At 36.5% G+C, this 8,729-nt stretch overlaps 1 long non-coding RNA gene across 2 annotated transcripts in view; it reads left to right on the forward strand.

Moving 5' to 3' along the window:
* LOC115949536 overlaps positions 1-8,729 on the forward strand; it is a 21,163-nt gene that overhangs the window by 1,395 nt on the left and 11,039 nt on the right. The window contains exons 2-3 of one of the 2 annotated variants that reach the window (XR_004082984.1): positions 6,004-6,086; positions 7,691-7,925. This is a non-coding gene — a long non-coding RNA (uncharacterized LOC115949536). The remainder of the gene's footprint in view (positions 1-6,003; positions 6,087-7,690; positions 7,926-8,729) is intronic. The other variant, XR_004082983.1, reaches the window with a different exon arrangement.

Here is an 8,729-nt window from a genome sequence, read left to right on the forward strand (position 1 = left end):
AGAAAGAGTACAGGAAGGACACTATGCTGAGCTTAGATAGTGCCCAACACAGGAATTGTGTTATGAAAAGAAAGAAATGCCTTTCCTTCTTTAAATAAAAACGAATTACTGAGTGCCACACAAACAAGCTGAGATTATGATGATTAAAAGGAATGGTTACATTTATCAATCCTCATGAACATTTCCATCACAAACCAGTTAGAATCTTAGAAGATTTGTAATGCATGTTTCCACACAAAACTGTCTTCTCATCACTGAAAAAAAATCCACGGTAAAGATTTCAAGGCAGTTGCCTTGTGGGGGAGCAATTCGCAAATTTCAGGTGAAAAAATCACTGTTTGTGTAAGGATATACACATACATATACAAAGATATATAATCTGCGCCTCAGATATTTTGATATTGTAGAGTCCTTCAGGATTGTGTTATGACTTTCTTCCATGTCTAACAACCTGCTTTCATTAAAGTTTAATTATCTGAAAAAAATACGTAAGTAATGCAAATGAAACTCTAGAGAAAACAGGTTTGAAGCAATAATCCTATTTCAGGATTATTTGATCAAAAACATCTCTGAAGATACTTGGTTGTCAACAGAATTTAAGTTTGATGGCAATAAATGTTTTTCTTAAACATGCAATTACAAAAGGATCTCAGTTGCTTTCTTTTTAATAATGTTTGAAACCCTTCTGGCCTTGGAGAAAAGCTTGAAAACATGACCTAGAAAAAGCTCCAGAAAGCAAAGGAAAAGACATTAACATATTAAAAAAAAAAAAAACACACACACACAAAAAAACCCAAACCCTCATGATTTTTGGCATCTGACTCATTATTTTACATGTTTGGGATTAGACATTTTGAAAGTTGAAAAATCCTAAAAAAGATTTTCCTTTGCAAGAGATGTACTTGACGCCTGACAGATATATCACTGCTGCAAATGGCTGATATGGGGACCATAATTTGACAAAGTGAATGGGAGACAGATTGCAAGCTCCGTATTGAAAAGCTGCTGTTGAGAAACTTGTTATTCATGGACAGTGGATTAGTTTGCAGCCTGTTGTGGAGAGAGGTGGTAGAGATACAGCAATTCGAGATGAGCTGTTCTAGACAACCAGTGTGTGCAGGTGCATACAAGTGCATGCAGGTACAGAAATGCTAATGCAGAGCTGGAGATGTCAATACCAGAATGACTAGAGTGTCTGATAATAAAAAGTAAAGAATTGGCTTTTTATTTATGTGAAATATTACTGACTGCTGCCTTAGGAAGGGCTTCGGGTTCCTCGGAGTCTGTAGGAGTTTACAACTGTACCGTTTGCTTTGCGCAGCACTTCAAGTTATTTTCAGTACTTAATGATGCAGGCCCTGAGAGTTATAAAATTTTTGCTGCTACTTACAGAGATGATTTAATCATCAAGATGGTAAAACACCTGAGATTTGTGGCAGTTATCTGTACAGTTGGTAAAAATTAAAGAGCTATGTATATATTATTCTGTTAAAACATTCTTTTGTTTTGTAGGGAACATGTTCTCTAGGGTTTTCAGAATAATGTGTTTGTGGAGACCAGAACTGAAATTGTTAATAATATTGTAGATTTTGCCTTTATGGACTGAGAAAGCAAGGACCTTTGCAGGATAATTCAATGGTATCTCAAACTTGGCCACTTTAGCTCATGGAAGTGCATTTTCCAGAAAAAGAAAAAAAAAGTTGAAACAGATTTAAAAGAATAAATCAATTTTTAGAAGCTAAAAAGGAAGGAACATTTGTTCAGAAGGGCACTGAGTTTTTAAAGCCATTTAACATTCAAGTGAATGTCTCCAAAATAGTCTTGAAAGAGGTTGCTATACCAGCATATGAGAAGAGTGTTATTGCCTTTCTCATATAAATAGGAACAAAGGCCTTGAGGAACATGATCTTTATCTGCCAATACTAAAAAAGTTATTCTTTTAAATTCTGTCTGCTGGAGTTAGACTGTGCAGTGTAAATACTCTCCATGCAATGGAGAGCTCATATGGCATTCCTTGCCAAACAGCATTGTGGATGCAAGAGGTTTACACAGCAGACTGGAGACCTAAGAAGGTCGTTAGATAGACAAACCATAAATGGATCAGTAACTCCTCTGGGCTGAAAATAGTTGGAGGTAGAGGACATGGAAGTAGGTAATGGTAGAATTTGCCCTCAGTTTGGGCTGTCACGTCTAGAGCCATCATTGGAGGCAGAGTACTGCTAGGACACACCTTCAGTCTGAACCAGTCTGACCATTGCCACATTCTCATTTGAGAATGCACAGTCTTTGCAGTGGTCAGGTGAACAGAATTCAGTGGAACAAGTAACTGTGTCTGATATGACAGATTATTTTCTTGTGTGTCATACTGTCTGACCCAGCTGGTCTGTCTAGTGTGTTGGGAGGCCATCAGCAGACATAACTAATGTTCTCAGCCAAAGAGAAATAAAGTATTTTAGTTTAAAAAACAACAGTCCAACATCTTTTTGCTTAAATCTCACACATATATACACAGTTTTATTTGAGAGCACTAGATATCTGATCATCTGTTACAAAGAGCAGACTTCCTGGTCTTCCTAGAAAGAAGGAAATATGAGACTGTGATGACGGCTTAGTATTTATTATACTTAGGCTAGGCACCACAAGAATGTCTTCATGAGGCTGGCTCTTCTTTAAAGAAAAGTTTTTTACTGCATATTTTTAAAAAGAGTTGGATTGGAAAATCATTTTGCTTCTTGCTTTGTGCACTGTACTTTGGTAGCCAGGAGGAACAGATAAGCTATAAGGGAACCAACGAGATTTTGCTAAGAAAATCCCTCCTGCTTAAATTTTTGATTTACTGACTAACTCACAGGACTGTTTACCATTCATAACAAAGGCCAATGCTCATCCATTTCTAGATAGTAGTTAATTAAATAATAATAGGACAAAGGGTCTGTCTCTTTTGTGTGGATGTCCTGTATCATGTTCTTAATCTGGATATGACACTTGGGCCTAGGAATATGCAAATGATAATATATTAAGATTGCAGAATATTTCAAACAATGTAATTAATCTGGTTGTTTCATCAGAATGAACTCAAATCCTTTAAGAAATTGGTTCATTTTAAGTGTTGACATTCTGTGTATGCATTTATTAGTGAGCATAAATCAATGTGACAAAAAGAGATCTTCAGTACAGTATAAAAACTTAATAGGTGTAATATATATTTCAGAGTATTTAAACAGTTTGTAAGGCTTACCTGATAGTGTGTCAAACAAAGTGTTATCAAACATGTAATGAAAGAGCTAGCTATTTTATTATTTTAGGTATTGCTCCTGTCCTATTTAATTTGTTTGTGGTAAAAATGATGGGCTCCAAATTATCACACTTGTATGAAAAGAAATTGTTCTCTATATTGAAATACAAATCACTTCTAAAAGTTAAAGAAAGCCCCTGACTTCCCTTTGCTACAAAGCAGAGAGAAAACCTGAGTATTGCCATATCTTCTTAGTCCAAAAAAATCATACACAGGCAATTTAACACTGGAGGAGGAATTGACACATGGGTTGAAGCCGAACTGTGTTTTGCATCTCAGAAAAGATTCTTACAACTCATCTGCCGTTGCCCCCAGTAGGAATTAAGCACGAAGTATCTCAGAGAATCAAGAACTTAAATTACCATGAAAGAAATATAAAAATGTAAAATTCACCTTGCATATTTGCAGCTTTGATCCATTCCCATATGTCTCAAAGACACTGCCAGCTGGTTCAATTCAAATTACCAAATTAAATGTGGCCTTGTAGATGTGGGGAAGGTAGGCCAGTCTCAAAACATTTTACTGGGCTTTAGATTATTTCTCATGGTCAGAGAAACAAAGGGAAACATGAAGTTCCTTTTATTCTCTTCCTGTATTTTCTATCTTATCAAGGTTTTTATATGAGCTACACTGTCCACATGGTATGAAGAAAGGAAGGCTCAAAAATACATCACAGTGTGATGTATGCTAGTTCTCAATTTCAAGATATACTCAACTGCTAAGGTTGCCAATTTTCCACTCTTCCACTTATCTTGTTAGATCAGTCATGATACATCCAGAAGTATAAGGAATCAGGAATTTTCAGTTTTGTGCTGGTTTTTTTCTGAAGTGTACTGGAGGCCTGTACTTAGAGTTCAGTAACTTAGATTTTTTTAAAGGAAAGTTACGTTTTCAACAATTTATTTGGCAGTTTGAAAGCTGTCTAAAGGCATTTTGGTTTCTCCTCCAAAAATGGAGGATTGATATAAGTTGTATAAATGTTATCTGGAGACTGCATCATATACAGATGTGTTGAGAACAAATCTGTATTCATAGTTGGTACCATTAAAAATACCCATCTGTATTTGCAGGTATTTTACAAATGTACATATTAATATGTCAGCTGAATAGTCAGGAAAAAGTAAAGACTGAACAGACAACTGGTCACAAGCAGAGGAAGGGTCTGTATCACCAGTTTATCCATGGCATTCAACAGGGAATTCTCAGCTGCAAGACAGATGCCAAGCGGGTGATTAAACAGTTTTCAATGCAGAACAATGATGTCATCATTGTCCTATTTGATAAACCCCCAAACAGAGCTGAATTGCCCCTGCATGAGCTCCCCTGACATGAGGGTATCATTACAGGCTTCTTTTCTGTTTCAGATGTCTTTTGCTAAAGGAAAATTTTCATTTTCATTTATATTCACAAGGTCTCTGTGAAGAAAGAGATGTTTCTTAAATCTCCGGGCAAGGTAGGTGTTTCAACAGGAGGCTCCCACCTCAAAGCAGTGAGGCAAAAAAGTAGTCTAAATACATTCTTTTACATGAGTTTAATTAGTAGATTAATTCAAGCTCAGAATTATAGATGTTAATAGAGAGAGGGGTCCAAACTCTATTCTCTCTGAATACATATTAGTAAAGTTCAGAGAATAAAAAAATTATTTTTTAGGGCTAGAAGGTATTACAGTTTATCTATTATCTCATTTTAATTTTTTAGCTAGAGAAAATAAAATTACTTGCTTGAATTTATTTTTCTCCCTTTGGGATTTATGATTGCTGTCAGAAAAGCACCACAGAGAATGGGCACAGTTGGCATTTCAAGTGTAAAAGGTTGTGACTGAGGTATAGCAAAAGTATGTTGGGGGTTTCCATTAGAGCTTCCTGTTGTAGCAAATAAATCCCATCCCATTCACACTTGATAGGCTGAAACAGATATGCCATCTGCATGTCATCTGCAGTCAGTTTTTAAGGGGCATGATAAACTGTTAGGACTGCTGACTTGAGAGCAAAATTTACTTCCTTGCTGAGATTTTGGCATTTTTCTGGTGGATCTCTAGGAACTTCAGATCCCCTTCCTTATAACTGTTATGGGGTTTTTGTTTTTTTTCTCAATGGAGTTGTCACTCTTAAGTCTAATAAAAACTCTCTGTCTTTCTTTTCTGGGCTTTCTAGTTTGACAGTTTTGTGTTATAACTTTGTTCCACAATAAAAATAAAAAAGCTCTGGGTGTTAAGGAAGTCCTTGGGAAATTGTAAGTGATAGAGTCAGCATTTACAGAACATATCACAACAGGTCTGACTGACCTTGGCAGCAATAGGAGATCACCATTTCTCATGGATGAGCTTTTCTTGAATGTTGTCTTTTATGCTGTATAAGGCAGAAATACCTTTTCTGGGTCAAGGCTACTGCTTTCTGTTTCTCTTACTCTTTAACAGAGATTGTCTACTACTGTCAAGTATTATCTGTGTAAGGAATTTCTCTCAATCCCCTGTGTCTTGTTCTATGGTATCTTAAGATAAATCTACATCACTGGTATTATTTTATAGTCTTACACTGTTTTGTTGAGGATTATTTGTTTGAGGATTTTGAATCGTTTACTTTTATCGCAGTCAGACTGCAAAGATTAATGTTTGTGGACGTCCTCCAAATCATCTCCTTTACTCTGGCTACCAGAGTGTAATCAACACTGTTTTCTTGTTGGAATGGCCATTGTCTTTTCTTTTTTAGCAGTTGGCAGGAGTACCAGTTGGAGGGAATGAATCATCTACATTGGCTGTTCATCTTTAAAAATTGACTCTTCAGTAGCATGTGTAAGTATAACAGAATTAAATATACATATTTATCAGAATCTATGAAACACGTGGAGGGGAACTCCCAGGCCACATTTGAAATTAACAAGTTCCTAACAATTTGTTGAATGCATATAGATTTATAATAGCATCATGGAGACAGTTGCCTGACTGCATAATACACTGATAATAATTAAGTAAAACAAATAATAACTTGAAATAAAAGAGAATGAAAAGAAACTCATACTCGTTTACAGTTGTAGAATGTAGGAAAAAAAACTCCACCATCCTCCTAAGATACCCTCCCCCTCCTCTCAGTGGAATTTCCCTGCTTTGAAGTTTTCTTGAGAAGACACAATTTGCAATTTGCCCAAGAGGTCAGCAGGCCCAAACTACTGTACCACAGTGTAGGAGGTGGTTTCAAGGCTGACAGCCCCCTGGAAGGAGGATCTGCAAGCATCTTTCTTTTAAATAAAGTGTGACTGCCACTGGTCGTTGTTGTATTCAGGAAAAGGAGAAAAAGTCCATCATGGAAGAAGGCCCCAAGGCATTTTGTAGCACAGAGTCTTACAGTGTCAACTGCAAGGTACCTACTTAGTTCACTGAAGAAATATGTAATAGGTATTTACATATGTTTAAGTGGAGCTGCATGGGGGGCAGGGAGAGAGCTGAAGCATGTGCTTGCACTTGCTGAGAGTCATGCATGTCCTACATCTGCCTGCCTGTGTCCCGTGAGTGTGATTTGTAAGGTATGTGTTGAAAAATAAAAGCAAGAATATCTGCTTGCCAAGACTAATACATACATACTTTTCCTTCATTTTTCTCACATCTGTGTTTCTGTAATCATTTTAAAAAATGAAATTATTAAAAAAACCCAAACAAACAAAGAATAAAAACCCCCAGACTGTCCAGGGCAGAATTCAATCCACAAAGAGAATGCAAACTGAAATAACCTTAAAATAGAAAGTACCTTTAAGGAGAAATGTAACATAAAGAAGAGGTTTAAGGAACCTGAGCACAAGTCATTTTTGCTACAATACATAGCCACACTGAAGAGAGTAAAGGGTAGGAAGACACAATATTTCTGAATTTCCATGTCTTTGTGGGTTTAAGTCAGACCCTTAACCTTATTTGAATATAGTATTTTTTTGGTTTAATACATTTCATACAGAATGTATAAAGAAGATTTAATAACTGTCTCTTAGCTGTGGTTTATCTCTACCTCAGAGAAAGCTAAAATGAGTTTCTTGTGAAATGGCTGAAAGAGCATACACAGTAAGTCTTCTATCAAATTGTTTCCAGTCTTCCTGATTTGTAAAAGATTTTTTAGAAAGATTCTGGCTTTCTATATAGAATGTTAAAGTTTGATTCTGTGCCCAAAATTTATAAAGTGAACCACAAATAACCAGTGGAAGTCTAGCTTGCCATGTTCTGTTTTTTGAAACTCCTGAGATTACTTTGCTATCACATGGAATTTGTGCTAGTATTTAACCCAAGTTTTACTCTCAAAAAGAAAATTGTATTATAGTGTATTACATATTTCTGGCTATAATAGCAATTAAATATCTTGGAAGAAACTAATCAAATCCCCAGGCTTCTCTGTCTTTTTTGTTTTTCTCTTTCAGAAGTGCGTCACAGATAAAGGACTAACTTTGTGAACATATTCCTGTGGTAGAAAGGACAAAAATGAACAATTCTTATGTAATTAGTCACCCGACACAAGTGTTCCAGGATAAGATCTTCTGAAGTATCATAGCAGAAATATAAATGGAATACTTAGAGTTGCTGTTGTCAGCTGTTAAAAATGGAAATATTTCTGCAGCATTTCAGGTTCTCTGGATAGTTGTGCATCAAACTAAGGTATTCTTGTGGCATTGAACTGAACAAGGGTAGTTAACTGCTTTCCTCCTGCCCCAGAAGCCAAACAGCCCACTGGCACCAATTTAAAGCAACAAAATCAGGCTGGACCAGACTTGTGTTTGCCCTGCTTCCCTAGACTTTTGTCCATCTTAGATTGTATAAAGGCATTTCTTACATTTGAATGTGCTACAGTGGTTATTCAAATAGATGCAGTTTCCTAACATTCCAGCTCAAACACTGAAGTGCAGTAAACTTGAGCTGACTGGGCATCAAAAGGCATAAACCAGCAGTGTTAATACAATCAGTCTCATGAGATCACTACTGCTGAAAACTGGGACTACAGCCCATGGGTATTATTGTGTGTCTTCCATCAGCTTCTCAAAGTGCTCTCCATGCACACCGAAGAAGACCAGACAATTTCTCCCTTAACCTCTTGGAAATAAATTTGTTGAGATACACATGTTTTCACACACAGCTTAAGGGATATGCTCCCATAATTACTAGCACTGCTTATAAGTCAGGAGTTAGTGCAGGCACAGCATCCAGGTGTAGGGTGTTATTACTGGTTCTGCTTTAGAAACATACTCAAGTGTGCCTCTCTGCCATCTGGCATTTCTGATTCAGGAGAATATCTGTATTTTCTTGTCTTCCTTGAACATTAAAATCAAGGGTCAAGGTCTGTTTTTTTCTTTTGTACAGTTTGGTTCATTTGGGAGTTGTTCCTAACATAACAAAGCTGTGGTTTTGCAGTAGTCTTCAGCAAATTTAAATCTGTGCTGCTGCTGAAGATGGTGGTACAGCTCT

The sequence above is a fragment of the Geospiza fortis genome, unplaced genomic scaffold (assembly GCF_000277835.1).
Source record: "Geospiza fortis unplaced genomic scaffold, GeoFor_1.0 scaffold53, whole genome shotgun sequence".
Classification (NCBI taxonomy): domain Eukaryota; kingdom Metazoa; phylum Chordata; class Aves; order Passeriformes; family Thraupidae; genus Geospiza; species Geospiza fortis.